This window comes from Dendrobates tinctorius, unplaced genomic scaffold (assembly GCF_039654945.1).
Source record: "Dendrobates tinctorius isolate UK_male_01 unplaced genomic scaffold, ASM3965494v1 ptg000090l, whole genome shotgun sequence".
NCBI classification, from domain to species: domain Eukaryota; kingdom Metazoa; phylum Chordata; class Amphibia; order Anura; family Dendrobatidae; genus Dendrobates; species Dendrobates tinctorius.
The window spans coordinates 8885731-8905205 of NW_027361758.1; the positions used below are offsets into that span (position 1 = coordinate 8885731).

Below are 19475 nucleotides of genomic sequence, written 5' to 3' on the forward strand. Positions count from 1 at the left end.
TCATCAGTGTGCTGTTTTTTTGCAAAATATACCAGACTTTTGATTTGGCCACTCGTAAGATTTCTGCTTTCTCTATTACGGATTTCTTTTTTTTCAACCTAATGGTGGTCTGTTTCTCTTCCAGTGAGAGCTACTTTGACCCCATTTTGTGTGTTCACAGCAACAGCTTCCAAGTACAAATGTCACTCCTGGAATTAGCTCCAGATCTTTTACCAGCTTAAAAGTTGATGGATTAACAAGGGAATAGCACATTAAAGAGCTTTTGATATAACTGTCCAATTACGTTTGGTTCCTTTAAAAGAGGTAGCTACATATTAAAGAGCTAAAATTCCTAAATGTGAATAATGCCCTCCAATTAAAGCTAAGAGATATGTCTGAGTTTGGTGCCATTATTAGACCAAGCCTACCTATTCAAGTGAATGAGTCATCGAAAAAATAGACCACCAAACAGCCAATTAAGTGACATCACTGAAATCAGGGTATTTGCCTCTACGTCATGTTGCTCTCAGATGGGGTAGCAATAACTGGTAGACAGATTCCATTTAATAGTAAGGTGCTTGGATTATGAATAGGGATGAGTAGACCCGTGGATGCTTGGGTTCGTTCGAACTTTAGTCCAAAGTTTGGTCCAAGTACCAGTCCCTGAACCCCATAGAAGTCAAAGGGGACTCGAAATTTGGTACTAAAAATAGTTCTAGAACGACTAGGTCTCTCTTTCCTGAATCGCCGTACACAAAAACGGACTTCCAGCAGAAGTCAGTGTTCGGAGTTCAGCACAGTTCAAGTTCGCTCATCTCTAATTACATGTTGTGCCTATTTTATTTGAATTCGCGCACAAGCAATGATTTATTGCCTTTGATGAAGCATTACGTATTTATTATCCCATACCCCATTTATGTCAATATGTCCTACTAAAACAGGCTACGGTATATTGTGCACTTTTGCCTTAAAACACACTGACAGATTTATTAATATTCAGACACATTTTGACAATGTGTAAAAACACTCATAAATTTGAGCATTGTTTGCTAACAAATTTTAAAAATGTAATTGAAATCATGATAAATGTCTCTAAGAAACCTACCCAGCAGAAAAAAAATGTAAAAAAAATAATAATTTCCCTTTCACAGTGTGGCTAGTTTCATATATCACCTGTTTTTCTCGCATGTGAAAAAAGATCTGCATTTTGTTTTTTTAGTGAGCTGAAATAATTTTTGATTTACCTGCAGTTTTTACAATGCCTGCTGGATTGTTTTTTCCCGTATGAAGAAAAACAACGTCTTAACTTCTACTCATTTATAATAAAACATGGACAACATGTGGATGACATTTGTGTGCTATCCGCTTTCTTTTCAGGGGACCATTTACTTGCATCGGCAATGTGGATCAAAGTAGGACACATCTCGGTGGGGTGGGGTGATTTAAGGATAATTGTCAAAATATTATGGGGTCTGTCCAGTTTATGGTGTTGTGTCTGCTATGTCACCATACAAATTAGCAAATATGGGAAACAGAAAAAGCGCATGTGAAGGACAGGACCCGTTCCTCCTACCTCAAAGTGACGTAACTACACAGGGACAGCTCTCCGGCGCCCTCTTTGTGTCTCAGGTCAGTAAGGGAACTGCACCTAGAGCAAATGGCCGCCGGGGAGGATGTCCTGTTACCCGCTGGGTATTCTAAGATTCGTAATCAGAGTAAAACCATCAGCCCAAGATTAATTTTATGGTTTAATTGCCTTAAAAGGGGTTGTCCGGGCTTTTCACATAATCTCAGTACATATCTGGGCTGCAGAATTATGACAATAAGTAATTTACTTTCTGTCACTAGTTTGCACGGTTTTCTAGATATTCTGAACAGAACGTCCAAGGGGGGTGTGTTATGGCATTGAAATGAGAACTAGTCGTAACCTCCTACTCTACTCTAAACATGTCCTCTATAGCAACAACCCCACCCTCCATAGCTACAGGCCCTCCCCGTCCACATGAAGAAGCCATCATCACACAGTAACAAATCCTCCCCCTCTAGCAGCCGCTCCTCCCCCAGACACACTCTGAACAGTGTTCTATGGAAAGTGAAACCAAATCATTGAGGAGGGAAAATCGTCCTGTATTCTGGGCCACTCCATGATTACAATACATAACTCATTATCAGTAATTCCTTCCCTCACTGTCCCAGGCTGCTGGCAACAGTGAGAACAGACTGTGTGATGGCCAGTGATGGGGGTCTACAGCTTCTAATCTGCACAGGGGATGGCAGTCACTGATGTAATCTGTTGTGTGACAAAGCCTCTGCTGTGTGAATGAGACAGCTCTGTGTCACTGATGTCTTCACACAGCAGCAGATTTGATGCAGTGTATGTGTGAGCACTGTGTCTCTAATGACACAAATACTGATGGGAGCAGCCTGTCCCAGAATACAGGACGATGTGTGTCTGGGGGAGGAGCAGCTGCTCTCTGCAGTAAGGCTGCTAGAGGGGGAGGATTTGTTACTGTGTGATGAGTGCTTCTTCATGTGGACGGGGAGGGCCTGTAGCTATGGAGGGTGGGGTTGTTGCTATAGAGGGCATGTTTGGAGTAGAGTAGGAGGTTACAACTAGTTCTCATTTCAATGCCATAACACCCCCCCCCCCTTGGACGTTTTGTTCAGAATATCTAGAAAACCGTGCAAACTAGTGACAGAAAGTAAATTACTTATTGTTATAATTCTGCAGCCCAGATATGTACTGAGATTATGTGAAAAGCCCGGACAAACCCTTTAAGGGCGCACTATTACCAGGTTGTAGGTTGCGTGCGGATGTCGGGAGCTCTGCAGTCCACAGGTACAAGAATCTTAGTTGCCGGACAGACCCCAAAGCGCGGGCCGCTGCTCCCTTTGGCAGATCTGTCACCAATTCCTTCTTAGATCATCATTGTCTGGTTCTTCTGTGAGAGAGTGAGTGTCTCTGCCATGTGCTGCTAGTTCTTAAGCATGCTGGGTTCCTCCCCGTGTGTTAGAGGGTGGGCTAATAATCTCCACCCTTTAGCTCCCTGCAGAACTTATTCCAAATATCTAAGAAAGGGGGTAACTTTCTACAGCAAGATAGGATCAGGACACGAGAGGTACTAGTGAAAGCGGTTTGTTTTGCCTGTCGTGTGGAGAGCAAACATGGCCCCATTGGGTCGCTGTGGAGGGCCAATCTCTATATCTCAGGTCCCAGAACCCTCACCGACTCAGGAGTCGCACTGCCAGATGCGCGATTTCCTCAGGGTCATGTGGATATTTTTTATGAGTCTATAACTCGAAAGGTGTGCTCATAATCCATGATCCTAGGATGGAGTCGAAGAGGCTGGGAGAGGCAATAGATGTGTATTTCTGTGTCCAGCTGACAGGTATATTCTAATTGAAGCCCCCAGGCACCTTCCTGCCCCATGCTGGTATGGCTCCTACTCAAGCTTTGAAGTTCTGTTTTGGCCTTCTCTCATTGTCATACTAAAAGGACTTGATATTCAACATTGGAGCACTAAATCCTGCTTTCTTCAATATGCTTACAAGCCCTGGGGGAGGTAGGAGCAGTTAACTCCTTCATCACAGCGCAAATAGGGTCTTATCTTCTAGATAGCTTCCAATTGATTTTAGGTAACTGCTCACCTGATACAGCACAAAAAGAGGACTTGAAAGTCCACCAATAATATAAAACAGCAAAAAGAGCAAAGAGGTTTACCCGTACAGGCCTCCAGACAAATGCACTATCAGGATGCAGTGGACCCATATAATTAAAATGACAACACAGGTGCAAGAATACCGATAAAACAACCGCTCGCAGCCTAATTATATGGGTCCACTGCATCCTGATAGTGCATTTGTCTGGAGGCCTGTACGGGTAAACCCCTTTGCTCTTTTTGCTGTTTTATATGTATCTGCTCACCTGGTAGTATAGACTGAAAGCATGTATGCCTCGGCTGCTGCAGATCCACGAAGTCGACACGCGACTTTTAACAACAACGTAATAAGGAGATATGTGGATTAACTCCACGCTACCATATAGACACAATTCCAGTTGTAGTTGAAAAGAAATCAGGTGGTTTATTCTACGCGTTTCGAAGTCTCAATGACTTCTTCTTCAGGAAATTTCTCCGTGGTATTTTCCTGAAGAAGTAGTCATTGAGACTTCGAAACGCGTAGAATAAACCACCTGATTTCTTTTCAACTACAACTGGATTTGTGTCTATATGGCAGTGCGGAATTAATCAACCATGCAAATTAGTGAGACATTGCTTTCAATTTTACTTAACCTGAACACAAAACAAAACAGAGGGTAAATTTGTAAGGGCAATAGATCATTTTCTTCTTGATGACATTTGTATTTAAATGTATTAAATGTGAAAAAACCTACATATAGGAGTCATTCAGCTACGGTAGAAGAAAGAAATCTAGTTTGCGATGTTGTTGCTTTCACACTGCTACGCTCTGTAAGTGTCCGTGGTTGTCTCAAAGTCCTGTAGGTCTTGTAATTTTGATAGAGCTGGATGGTCAGGAGGAGCACTGTTTTACATTCCTCCCCATACAGAGGAGGGTAGCAGGACATTGAGTTCCAGCAGGAGACAGACGTAATTGAATTATCAGAAATCAATAATGCATTTGTAACTGCAATCTATGGGGTTCAGGGGAATTGCTCTTTAAAACTTAAAAGTCTACGCTCACTAATTGCATTAAATTTATAAAACACACAACCTGTTTTGTCATCGTATTGTAGTCAATCAAATGACATCATCTCAAAGACCATGGAATCTAGACTCCTAAGGGATCCGTCATGAGCAGAGACAATTCTAAAGGGGGAACTTTGGAAAGTATTTTTAGTAGGAAAGAAGCAGTTATGTGAGATGGCTCCCAATCCTTGGAGACTTTGGAAGCCCCCTGTACTGAATTAAGGAACAGAATGAAAAGTAGAATATAGAGGTGGAAATATGGAGAGAAAGAGGGGTTTGTTAGATGGTAAAGGGAGTTTTTGTAGATTCAGACTTCACTGTGGTTCTCACTTTCTGACTCTCCATAAACCAAACCTTCTGCTCAATTTATTCATTTCTCTAGGAATAGCGCAACACTGCAGTGGAGACTAACTAGAGGCAAACTTTCTCTCTCTGGCCTCCCCTTAAGCACTCTGGCACCACTCCAGTCCATCCTACACTCTGCTGCCCGACTAATCCACCTGTCTTCCTGCTATTCCCCAGCCTCCCCCCTATGCCAGGCCCTCCACTGGCTTCCTATTGCCCAGAGGCTCCAGTTCAAAACCCTAACCATGACATACAAAGCCATCCACAACCTGTCTCCTCCATACATCTGTGACATGGTCTCCCAGTACCTACTCGCACGCAACCTTCGATCCTCTCAAGATCTCCTTCTCTACTCCCCCCTTATCTCTTCTTCCCACAACCACATACAAGACTTCTCCCGTGCTTTCCCCATACTCTGGAACTCTCTGCAGCAACACATCAGACTCTCACCAACAACGGAAACTTTCAAGAAGAACCTGAAGACCCACCTGTTACGAGAAGCCTACAGCCTACCACCGCACGACCTGCTATACCCTCTTCTAGTATATCCTCACCCATCCCTGTAGACTGTGAGCCCTCGCGGGCAGGGTCCTCTCTCCATCTGTACTTGTGTGTCCCTTGTCTTAAACATGTTTATTGTACTTGTCTATATATTCCCCTTTTTCACATGTAAAGCGCCATGGAATAAATGGCGCTATATAAATGCATAATAATAATATGTCTTATTGCAACAATTTCGTATGGTTCCCTTCGCTTAGCCTGACCGATGAGACCTGTTTCCCAACATATATTGCAATAGCAGCCAGCCGAAGCAGATACTAGCCAAATTGCCCAGATATATTTGCTAATTGTGCTGTGACAAATGTTTGCCAGAATAGTCTTGGCTGAACAAATACTATGAAAAATAATTTTAAAAACCTTGTCGATGGGACATTATCCACAGTTTGTTAGGAAACCCATACAATAGATCAGGAAAGATAAATGGGCAAAGAAATGTCTTTTAACCAGTAACATTTTAAACTAAATATACATTCATAACACTGCAGTTTCACCGATGGATTATTATATTATTATATCAAACAAGGTATAAGACGCATAACTCAACTGATAACGAAGCCTCTGCTTTTCATCAGAAAACAATATTGCAAAATTATATGAATGCGTTCTCTATGGAATAGGTTTTCATTATCTGATTGTTGGGAATTCGACAACTGGCACCACAGCTAATCAGCTGTTACCAGCTCCAGCAGCGGATGGATGTAAAACAAAAGTATGAAGGAGAATACCACAAACTCTCTATACCGTGTAGTGGCGGCTGCTGGGTACTGCTGGTCATCTCATTTGCACAAAGAAAAAAAAACACTTTAAAAAATTAAAGTCTATTCCAAAATTCCTTAAATTCTCATTTTAGATCATGACCAAAAAAAATGAAAATTGCTTACCAGTAATTTGATTTTCCTGACATCCAACGCTATGCGTTGAACGGGCTGGGTTAACGCAATATGAACCTGGCCTAAGAAATTTGTTTAGACGAACTGTAGTTTGAGTATTTCATCTTGGAGAATTTCTGGTTAGCGCATCCTTTGCCTAGAACAGGAAAAAAAAAGAGGTCTGAGCTATTCAACATAAAGAGTAGCCACAAACATGCATTCATTTAGGGATTACAGAATTTATCCTATTCTCTATAATGGCATCAATTCCGCAACTTAAATGGATGCTAATAATACAATCCAACAATGAAGATTGTTAATTGAAAACAGTTATATGCAAAATAGATTTATTTTTGAGCAAAAAGAAAACCAAGTGATAACCACCACCTCTGATACACCACTTTTTTTGTTTATTCACCCATGATGAAGCGACTCAGTCAGAAAGACATATAGACCTCATATGGTGTTGGTCAAAGCTCATATGGTCTTAAACCAATGTATTAGAACTCCTTCCCCTCCACTATGTACCTTATGGACATATCATCCTGTTCTTGAGTAATAATCAGAACAGTCTTACCTCAGTGCGAAGGCATTCATCTTCACTAGCGAAGATGTTCCTCCTTCACCACAAGGAGTCTGACAGGTAAAGGGTACATTTTACCTAATTCATCGATTCCTCTCCTTATAGCTTTATTGCAGACTTGCAGTTTTATTACCCCAAAAGCGCATTGACTAGGTATGTAACCAACTCACCATTTAGTTCAGTCTATCAGTTTTAGGACTTCAATCCCGAAATACTTGTTGTGTATAATGGCTCCGACTTAATTTCCAATGAGTCAATTTTCTGACTTCAAGCAGGAGGATACACTGGTCTTGGAACATTTTTACCAGATCTGGTAGAACCAACCATATCTGTCGTGCAACTCCAAGTAAGAGGCCAGACTGGGATATTGATGGTTTATCAGCCCCATACTGTCGAGTCTAGCAGACCGCTTTAATGCTGCCCAACTTGGCACAATCTATTTCATCTTACTATTCCATACTTGGAGAGTAGATTGGGGAATTGATGGTTTATCAGCCCCCATGCCGGAGAGTCCAACTTGCACCTCCATTAGAAGGGAAGATCAGTAAAGTGCCACCCAACTTGGCAAGTTCATCTCACCAATCAATAACAGGAGGGTAGATTGGGGCAATTGATGGTTTTTCAACTCTATAATGGTGAGATCAACTCACACCTCCTCTAGGCGGGTAAGCTGAAATTTAGATGTGTATCAGCTTAAATGCTTAGCAGTCCATCTTATGACACCAAACTGGGAGGATCAACTGGGCTTACACTGGTTCTGTTGAGCTTATCCATGCCTAAGCTACAAATCCCACTAGAAGGATATCCTGGAACCTAAATGATTAACCAACTTAAATGGCAACCAGTCCAAATCATGATTCCAAACCCAGAAGATTAACTGGACTTACAATAATTTAATTTGGCTTATCACAACCATGACCAACTCCAACTAAACGGATAACTGGGACGTAGATATTTTGATAAGCTAAAAGTCGACCGGTCCATTTGGAGACTCCCACACTGGACTTACAATGGTTTCCTTCTGATTAGTGCAACCATTTACACCTACCAAGAGGACAATACTGGGACACAGATGTTAAAGGGAATCTGTCAGAAGGTTTTTGCTATCTCATCTGAGACCAGCCTGATGTAGGCAAAGAGAAGCTGAATTCAATGATGTATCATATAGATTACTAGGTGCAGCTTTTCTGAGAGTTTTTAGATTTAGAAATGAAGCAGAGATGAAAAGTTAACCTCGTCCACACCAGGTTCTGTATATACAATGTTCATAGACAGTGAGGTACCTATAAACAGGAGGGGGCATGTTGAACCAAGGCTCACTGTGACCAGCTAGTCATGACAATGATAAGATACTAGTGCTTAAACAATCATTGTAAGCAAACAAAACCTCACAGCTCCAGGCATTACTGAAATCTGTGTTTTAAACCCTACCTCATGCTGTCTTCAGATTACATAACAAAATCCTGCTGATGGGTTCCCTTTAAATGCAGACCAGTTCAACATGAAATCCACACATGGGGGATTGACTGAAAATCTGTTGCACCCACCACCTACCCTCAGAACTATATTTTATTAAGACCCCTCCTTGTTTAATAGAATCACTACAGACCAACCATATCATTTGGAAGCCATCCTTACCATTATCAGCAGTATTGCTAGTAAAATATTCATAAAAGAAGAAAAATATCCAGCACCGTTATGTGAGAAAAGATTACCCTCGACGATAGCACCTGTGACTTCACATCCGTGGTCAGTAACACACCTTTTTCCCTATAGAACGGGTGCTCAATCCCATGTAGAAAAAACATGAAATTTCATTGTAAGAAAAGAAAACAGGATGGCACTCACCGTTGTCTTGTAGCAATTTACTTTATTTCATAAAACGAGGCATAGGCATCGGCACAGGAGCAATGTATAAAAGACGGACAACAGCCGTTTTGCGCACAATGCGCTTCAACAGGTCCTCCTGTTGAAGCGCGTTGTGCGCGAAACGGCTGTTGTCCATCTTTTACACATTGCTCCTGTGCCGATGCCTATGCCTCGTTTTATGAAATAAAGTAAATTGCTACAAGAGAACGGTGAGTGCCATCCTGTTTTCTTTTCTTACAATGAAATATTGCTAGTAAAAGTTAGTGAAGCTTTGACAGTAGTGAAAACAGACCTATCAGCCCCAAGTCGGGTGGATAACCAAGCAAAAGCCACAACCTCCAAAGTTGTACATACCACTGAAAGTCATACTCCTTATCAAGTCACGCAGTGAGTCAGAGGCAGCCAAAGAAAACCCTAGACCTGAGGTGGCATGCTATACAACAGCTACGAAGCAGCCAGAAAACCTTCATGCAGGACATACAAGAGACATGAAGTGGCTTGACAAACATGAGACATAAGGCCAGACTTAAAGTGGCAGGCAAAACGCCAGACATGGCATGGCAAACAGGAGACATGAAGCTACACCTGAGGCGAACGGCCCAACACGTCAGACGTTAGGCGGGTGGCTCAACACGCAAGATGTGAGGCCAGCCATGAGGCAGCCGGCCCAACACACAAGACATTAGGCCAGCCATGAGGCAGCCGGCCCAACACGCAAGATGTGAGGCCAGCCATGAGGCAGTCGGCCCAACACGCAAGACATGAGGCCAGCCATGAGGCAGCCGGCCCAACACGCAAGACATTAGGCCAGCCATGAGGCAGTTGGCCCAACATGCAAGACATGAGACCAGACATGAGGCAGCCAACTCAACATACAAGATATGATGCACGCCATGAGGCAGCTGGCTCAATACAGAAGACATGATGATCTCTATGAGGCAGCCGGCCCAACACATAAGACATGATGTCGGACAATACTAAGATTTGAGCAGAGGATCTGTTCACATTACAGGCGATTTAATAAACTCAACCAGAGAACCTACAATAGGAATGCAAGGTTAAACGCCAGGCTGCAGGCAACATGAAAAAGGCCAGGCTGCAAAAAATGCGAGAAATACAAGGCCCCAGGACAGACACCAACATAGGTAGGTAATGAAGTATTAAATGTAGATTCTCTCAAACTGATGTTAGCATTTCAGTGCCCAAATGGGCCCCTGTACTCACTACCATTCTTACTAGAGGATGCTATCGAACAGCTATGGTGTTCTATGATTCACAGCTGTTCCAGCTGTGTGCTCAAAGCTCCTACATCCAAAGGACAGAAATCCACATTGAAGGAGAAAGTGGGAGTTGCCTTTTTACTTTGCTCTCTTGACTTCATATCCAGTGATAAGGGCGGATCCCACTCGGGTGCTGTCATGGGAGAGGGGAAAATAGGAGCTACAGTTCAAACTGTGAAACAGCTTTATAACTTAAAGCATACTTGTCATTACAGTTAACGTTTCACAATAAGCTGCTGTGTGCAGGGCCACCATCAGGGCATGACAGCCATTACAGCTGTATGGGGCCCCGGTGATTAGGAGGGCCCGCCCAGTCCCGGCGGCGCCCGAGCATGCTGGGCTTTGGCAGCCCGGTCCGCGCTTGCCGCTCGGGTCCCGGCCGGGCCCCCCTACAATTTGCTCAGCGGCCCGGGCCCCCCCCCTCACCCTGCCCTGGCTTTTTCTCCCCATGTTTCACTGTGACATGGCAAGGAAGGGAAAGATATCAGCACAGCGCCTGGCTCCTCCTCCTCTCCCTCCCCCCCAGTGCACCATGGTCCAGCACCGCCCCCGGCTCACGTGACGTCACACGCTGCTCTTCACTTCCTCATTCCTGAGCAAGAAGAAGAGTGGTGTGCACGTGGCGTCGGCGTGGGACTGTTTAGCAGAGCAGAAGACGTTGGTCTGACAGTGCGGTGGACGGCGAGGCGGCGCCCGGCGAGCGAGCAAGTAAGGTGAGTATTCTTTTTATGTCTCTGTCTGTCGGGGCCCGGCTGATCATGGGGAGTCTGAGGGCCCCGTTGTCGTCTGATCATGGGGGAGCCAGGGGCCTGGCTGTTCGTGGGGGAGCCAGGGGCCCAGCAGTTCGTGGGGGAGCCAGGGGCCCGGCTGTTTGTTGGGGAGCCAGGGGCCCGGCTGTTCGTGAGGGAACCAGGGTCCAGGGGGACAAATCGCCAGCGTCCATAATTAGTAGGCACATTGTTGACTGTCTCCACCTGCAGCTCAGCCCGCAGTCCTATCCTTTAAGTCAGCACAGACTGTGCTGTGACCAGTACCAACATGTTGACTGTCTCCACCTGCAACTCAGCCTGTAGTCCTATATGGGGTATCAAACACAAAAATTGAGCTTGGTTTGAGTTGGTACACATGCAGCATATAAATGCATGTTCACATGGCCAAAAAGCATACAAAACCTACAAAAGACAAAATGAAAAAACCCTGCTATAATTAAATAAGTAAAAAGCAAAAGTGCATTAAAATCATACAGAGTTCTTAGTAATACTGTATTTGATCAAACATAGCATAAAAGCCGTCCCACCATTGACAAGGTGACTCTGTGGTCGGGGCGGTCCTACACTGTCTAGTATTAATAACCTTTTCATGTGTCAAAGTTGACGTCTGTGTGAATAAGGGCAGACAAGGACCGGGTCCCAACCACTGGACACCAGTCAGGGGAAGCCTTTAAATACAATTTCACATTGTTGACTGTCTCCACCTGCAGCTCAGCCCGCAGTCATATCCTTTTAGTCAGCACAGACTGTGCTGTGACCAGTACCAACATGTTGACTGTCTCCACCTGCAGCTCAGCCTGTAGTCCTATCCTTTTAGTTAGCACCAGACTGTGCTGACCAGTACCAGCATGTTGACTGTCTCCACCTGCAGCTCAGCCTGTAGTCCTATATGGGGTATCAGCCAACTCAGGACAAATTGCACAAAGAGATTCCTGGTCTTCTCTTGCAAGACATAGAAGCTGCATGGAGGACTATTTACACTGTGTTACTGAGCAGCACTGCTGTGATTCCAGCACTGCTGTGATTCCAGCACTGAAGTGAGATAAAACTCTTACTAGAAGCTGCAGCAGGATCGGCCTCTCTCTCTCACTCCTCAATAGGAGAAGTTATCTGATCCCTTAGTGATCTGGCAGGATATCTTGCTTTGACAAAGATGAATTTTAGCAGTTTCTAGAGTGACTATTAAGCTCAGGAACCTGGGGGGGAGGAGAACCAACACATCAGTTTTTTGTGTCCGCCAAAAGGATCAGTTTCCGTTTTTTGACGGAAACGGATGCAAGCGGATCCGTTTTTTAAAAAAAACGGATCAGTTTTTTGACGGATCCGCGGTAACCGCTAATGAAAGTCTATGGGACACAAAAAACGGATCCTGCAAAAAAATGGCGGATCCGTTTTTTAACGGAAACCAACGGATTTAGACAGCTATGAAAAAACGGAAGTGTGATCCAGGCCTAGAAGAAGAGAAAGAAGTAGATTTCTCTTACAACATATACAACAATGTTTCTGATATTCACTTGTACTATTGATTTATGTGAACAACAGTGCCCATTTATCTCCTTCCTTGTCAGCTGTGATAGTGATAGTGTATCTCAAACATACTGGTTGGTAAACCGTTTGACCTTAATATGTAGCTGTATGCGGATACTTGCAATAAAAAATTAAAATTAGTCATTGTGAAAGATATGCGGAAAAAAGTCCGACATTTTCAGATATATCGGCATCAATCGTCACAAGCAAGTGTCATTATGTGATGGCGCGTGACATTTTCCTCAGAAATCATTTTATGCGTATGCTATATGACTAAGTGACTTTAATTTTCCCTGCTACATTTTGTTCTGTAGATAAACTAAATTCTGTTTAAAGCGCAGAAAGCTGATTCTAAACCAGTGAAGCAAATAGATCTAATGCAGGTGGGAGAGACAATAAGACTATAATAAGTTGAAATACTGTGACATCATTGCTTCTAACAACAGTAGAAAACAAGCACGAAGGCAGTATACTTTCTGCATAGTTACATTTTTTGTGCCTGAAGAAGGGGAGAGCCACAAAATATTGCTGTTTGCATGGGCGTCAAGCTATATCCATCCTCCGGAACCAGGTCGCTTGTGGATTATGCTTTAAAAGCTATGCACTTTAATTAGATCTATGTGTACTTTTGGGTGAAAAATGATGTGAGAGTTTTGTTTGTTTTTACATGTTCTACTCAACAGACATGACATGTGTTTTCGAAGATGTACTGTATATGTTGAACAGTTGCCACTCATAACCCTTGGGTGGCAGATGCCACGATTAGGCAACTGTCATAAGCAACCATCATACATAGGCTATAATGACATCTTTAATGATAGGTCATGAAAAGCTCATGAAATGTTTAAAGATTGCCTATGACTGAATGCAATGCATATAGCACCAGTATGCTACTACATTTTTTTATTCTACTGGAATTCATAAATCTAAAGTAATGGACTAAGTGAGCTTGTCAAAATTGTACATAGTTAATACAATTGAAAAAAAAAAACAAATGCCCATCAAGTTCAACCTCTTTGGCCTCAGTGTGATGAATGGAGAACTACGGAAATGTTTAGCTTTTATGTTGGGAACTCTCCTGCCATACACACTAAAAATACAAAGGGTAACGAGAAAAGGCCCTTATTCTGTCACAGTATGTGGGTTCTAAAATAGAATCTTCTAAGGGTGTGTGCACACGCTGCGGATTCTGCTGCGGATCCGCAGCAGTTTCTGCTGCGATGTACAGTACCATAATATCCTATGGATATCAAAAACCGCTGTGCAGACGGTGCGGATTTTTCAGCGCGGATTTGCTGCGGTTTCTAAACCGCAGAAAGAATTGACATGTCAATTCTTTCTGCGGATTCCGCTGCGGCTTACCATCTCCTCCATTGTAGAGATGATAAACTGCAGGGCAAAACCGCAGGCTAATCCGCAGGTCTTTTGACCTGCAGATTTACCTGCGGGTTTTACAAAATCCGCGCGGCCAAATCCGCAGAGCATTCCGCAGCGTGTGCACGTACCCTAAGACAGCAGCTTGTCATATTAATGCCACATTCACACATACATCCACCCTTCATCCCTACATTACTTTCATTCATATAAATTATTGTGGCTGCGCAATTGTACTGCTCCACTATAAAAAAGTGCATCCTCCCCTCTGCTGTTATTCACGTCAGCCTTTTTTCTGTCTTTCAGTGACGCTCAACATTGCATACGCCTAGCGTCTGCTCTTTTTAATATGTAGAGTGTTCTTCTGCTTTGCAATATTTCTTCACACAGCTTATTTGCTTTTGGCAGGTTAGCAGACACAAATATACTAAAATATTTAACCCAAATGTTTTCTGATAAGTTTTTAAAAGTTTAAAACAATATCCAAATGCCTATATAAAGCAAAAAACCACAGCACCCAATACTATGAAATGAAGCCCAAAGCTAGGCCAGTGATCTAAAGTACAGGAATAAGCAGGCATGTCAATATTTTACATAGTTAACATGGTTGAAAAAAAACAAATGTCCATCGAGTTCACCCAGATGGGAAAAGATGAAGAAAAACGTTACAAGTACATGCACAACCACAATGCATGATCAAGTCAGCCCTAGAAGATCTCATCCTTACCTCTTGATCCCAATTTTAGCTTCACTGGCCAAAACATTCAGAAATGAACTTTACACATTGACATAATTTGTCATTTTCTTCTAAGAAAGCATCTCAATCTTCAAAATGATCAATGGTTCCCGCTGTGATCAACTCTTAAGGTAAACTAGTTGATAGATTAAGGCTATGTGCAGACATGCGGAATTGCCGCAGAAATTTCCACGGCAATTCCGCTACTCCCTGCAGCGGGAAATACGCGAGAAATCCGCATGTGCAATTCCCGCGAAAGTTTAGCGCTTTGCAAGCGAAATTAGCTTGCAGAATACTAGCGTTTTCCAAGCGATCTGTAGCATTGCTTGGAAAACTGATTGACAGGTTGGTCACACTCGTCAATCATAGTGTTTGACAAGCGTGACCAACTTTTTACTATTGAGGCTGCCTATGCGGCCTCAATAGTAAAAAGATATAATGTTAAAAATAATAAAAAAAAGATAAAAAAAATCGTGATATTCTCACCTTCCGGCATCCCCGGCAGCGTTCCCAGGCCTCAACCATGCTCCCGGCATTCACGTTCCCAGCAATGCCTTGTGACAATGACCCCAGATGACGTAGCATCACACAAGACCGCTACGTCACCACAGGTCATTGTCGCAAGGCATTGCTGGGAACGGGACTTGGCGGGAGCATCGCTGAGGCCTGGGAGTGCTGCCGGGGACGCCGGAAAGTGGGAATATCACGATTTTTTTATTTTAATTCTATTTTTACAGGGATATGGTAGTACCCAGGGCCTGGAGGAGAGTCTCCTCTCCTCCACACCGTGGGTACCATCCGCACATTTTCCGCTTACTTTGCGCGTTGTGGACATAGCCACATGCGGAAAGTAAGCGGAACAATGCATTCCTATGTGTGCGGAATTCCCGCGATTCCACAAAACGAATGAGCATGCTGCGTATTTTTCCGCATGTGCAGAACGCCACTGAATTCAATGGGTTGCTTATTTTATGCGTTTTCGCGGCAAAAACGCATAAAATCTGCGGGAATTCCACACATGTGCACATACCCTAATAGTTATTATGGTAAAAAAAAGACTATGGTAGAAAAAAAGTCTCCTCTGGAGATTGAACTTCATTTTCTCGTAACAGAGGGAGGCATCCCTTGTCTTTTGAACGGCTTTTTACATGAAACAGCTTTTGACCAGATTATTCATATGGGCCATTTATGTACTTGTACAACTTAAAAATTTGATGAGTGCTTCTTTATCATCTTAATATACTGCAGTGACCGTATTACTGTATATACTCGAGTATAAGCCGACCCGAGTATAAGCCGAGGCCCCTAATTTTGCCACAAAAAACTGGGAAAACTTATTGACTCGCCTATAAGCCTAGGGTGGGCATTGCAGCAGCTACTGGTAAATTTCAAAATTAAAAATAGATACCAATAAAAGTAAAATTAATTGAGACATCAGCAGGTTAAATGTTTTTGAATATCCATATTGAATCAGGAGCCTCATATAATGCTCCATACAGTTCATGATGGTCCCATAAGATGCTTCATACAAAATACGCCCCATATAATGCTCCATAAAGTTCATGATGGGCCCTATAAGATGCTCCATAAAGTTCATGATGGGCACCATAAGATGCTCCATACAAAAATATGCCCCATATAATGCGGCACAAAGGTTAATAATGGCTCCATAGAATAATATGCCCCATATAATGCTGCATAAAATTTGATGGCCACATAAGATGCTCCATAGAATAATATGCCCCATATAATGCTCCATAAAGGTTGATGCCCCCATAAGATGCCCCATATAATGATCCATAAAAGTTGATGGCCCCATAAGATGCTCCATAACTGCTGCGATTAAAAAAAAGACATACTCACCTCTTGTCGGTGGGGGCTAGGTGCCGTGTCCTGAGGAGGCGGGAACATCAGCGCGCTATGGGGGCCAGGTGCCGGTGTCGCTGCTGGCTCAGGCTCCTGGCACTTGCGATATTCACCTGTCCCCGTTCCACCGGCATGCCGCTGTGTCTTCCGGGTTCTCTGGCTGTAACTGTTCAGGCAGAGGGCGTGCACTAAACACGTCATCGCACCCTCGGACCTGAACGTCACAGCCACAGGACGCGGAAGACACAGCCCAGCGGTGGAACGGGGACAGGTGAATATCGCATGGCTCACCCTCCCCCGTCATACTCACCCTCCTGGCGAGGTCTCTGCACTTCCCTGCTTCTCTGTTCTCCAGGCGGGGCAGCTTCTTCCTGTGTTGAGCGGTCACGTGGTACCGCTCATTAAAGTAATGAATATGCGCTCCATGCCTATGGGAGTAGAGTCATGTGCATATTCATTACTTTAATGAGCGGTACCACGTGACCGCTCAACAGAGGAAGAAGCTGCAGGCCCCAGGACGGAGATACAGGGATGGAGACCAGCGATGGCGCGGAAAAGGGTGAGTATGATCTCATCGGCGGCTGCAACTGCTCCCCATCCCCCCCTGGCTTTCTGGCGTATGACTCGTGTATAAGATGAGGGGGTGTTTTCAGCACAAAAAAAGTGCTGAAAATCTCGTCTTATACACGAGAATATATGGTATATAGCTCTGTGTACTTACAATTGCCATTTTGCCTTTCTACCCAGCTAATTCTTCTCTTTTCCGTTATGTCTATAACATCACGATTAAAAACTGACTGAATCCTTATAAGCTCTATGCAGAAACAGGAGGTCAATTTTCCCTGCATGACTCATGAGTCACTGCAAAAGTCACTGGCAGGGGGAGGGAGCACCTGGGCCAGGAGTTGAAGAGGAATGATTTTTGCAGGGAAGAGAGAATTCATATTTGTACATAGAGTGGAGAAAAGAAAAGAATTACCTGGGTGTAAAGGCAAAATGAGCAATTGTAAGTACACCCCCTCAAAAAAAAAAAAAGATTCTACTTCATCAGGTTTTTGCACAAAAAAAAAACAGCAAAACCTGATACCTACGTTTTTTCAGCATTTTTTTCACCACCCATTAACTTCAATGGGTGAAAAATGCTGAAAAAACTCTGAAGGAAGTGACATGCTCTATTCTTCAAAACCTAAGCTTTTGCAAAAAATGCTGAGGACAAAAAAAACAAGCTGTGGGCATGAGATTTCTGGTACTACAAAATGCAGCTAAAATTAGCATAAAAAAAATCTGGGGGGAAAAAAATGCACAAAAACGCATACGTGTGAACATACCCTAAGAAGATAAAACCTTTGATGGGAGTGCTTCTTTAATCCTGTTCCCCCTTAGAAGTCTCTTCTCACGACTAAATATATATCATTTTGATCTATCCTCATAACCAAGTCTCCATGGTTTCTCTTTATCAGTTTTGTAGCTCTTCTTGGTTCCTTTTCTAAAGGGCCTGTCACACTAAGCGATATCTCTAGCAATATCGCTATAACTTGTGACGTTATAGCGATATCGCTGTGTGTGATACTTACCTACGACCCGCTCCCCCGCTGGTTATCGCTAATCGCGCGAGAACAGGCTGGACCGTTTCTCGTCGTCAGCTTCCTGTGGAGAGACGAGCGACAAGCGTGGAGCTGGGCGGGAGGACGCAGGATCGCCTAGTGTGACAGGTAAGTAGCGACCCCTGCTATGTCGCTGGTGAGATCTGCCTGTGTGGCAGCTCACTAGCGACCACTTAGCGATGTACCAGTGATCCTGACAGCGTCATATCGCTGGTCGGGATCGCTGGTGCATCGCTAAGTGTGACAGTACCTTAACTCTATGACAAACTTTCTTTATAATGAGACGTATTACACATTGTTTCACTTCCATACTTAAAGGGAATCTGTCACCTCATTTTTGCCTTATGAGATGCGTCCACTGCCATCAGGGGCTTATCTACAGCATTCTGTAATGCTATAGATAAGCCCCTGATATAACCTGAAAGATAAGAAAATTATATTCACCCGGGGGTCCGGTCCGATGGGTGTCAGGGTCCAGTCCGACGCCTCCTATCTTCTAGCGATGACGTCCGGCTCCTGCACAGGCGCACTTTATTTTCCCTGTTGAGGGCAGAGTAAAGTACTGCAGCGTGCAGGCGCCGGACCTCTCTGACCTTTCCCGATGCCAGCGCACTGCAGTACTTTACTCTGCCCTCAACAGGGAAAATAAAGTACGCCTGTGCAGGAGCCACAGCAGAAGTAAGGAGGTGGACGTCATCGCTAGAAAATGGGAGGCGCTGGACCGGACCGCGACAACCATCGGTTCGGACCTCCGGGTGAGTATAATATAACTTACTTTTCTTATCTATCAGGTTACATCGGGGGATTATCTACAGCATTGCAAATGCTGTAGAGAAGCCCCTGATGGCGGTGGCCGCATCTTATATAGGAAAAATGAAGTGAAAGATTCCCTCTAATGAAAAATCATCTGAACTTCTTATATATACCAACCGCAGCAAAAAAAAACACCTTAATATTGAATAGCCACAATTTTTCTTTTTTTCATCAATGGTTTACAAAAGAACTTAAGAATATTGGCACAAGATCAGCATGAGATTGATAAGCTATTACAGGTATACAGCACTGGTGTTGCTGGACAACCCCTGTAAATGTCTCCACTTATTTCATCCTGGTCTTGCGGTGCTTTTAGGCAACCTAGTGCTGGAAAAATGGCACAGTTCTAATTCAGTCAGGCTCATGGCTCTTAATTCCCTACACATCAATATACAGTAAATACCCACTAATTATTTGAACTAGACTGTTACAATGATGTTTCAATATTTTGATCTAACGTGTTCAGGTATGAAGATTTGTTTCTGATCCACTATATGTACACCCTGGCTCTTAGTACTGGTACTGAAAAAACCTCAGTGTTGTAAATGGAGTCCGGCTAGGCCGGGGTTGGGTTACATGGAAATGTTTTAAAT

General features: G+C 43.6%; 1 protein-coding gene across 12 annotated transcripts in view; it reads right to left on the minus strand.

The window, feature by feature from the left end:
- PITPNM2 (phosphatidylinositol transfer protein membrane associated 2) overlaps positions 1 to 19475 on the minus strand; it is a 525412-nt gene that overhangs the window by 495703 nt on the left and 10234 nt on the right. For all 12 annotated transcript variants that reach the window (XM_073586075.1, XM_073586064.1, XM_073586063.1 and 9 more), the window contains exon 2: positions 6473 to 6617. The gene's annotated coding sequence lies outside the window, so the exon portion shown is untranslated. The remainder of the gene's footprint in view (positions 1 to 6472; positions 6618 to 19475) is intronic.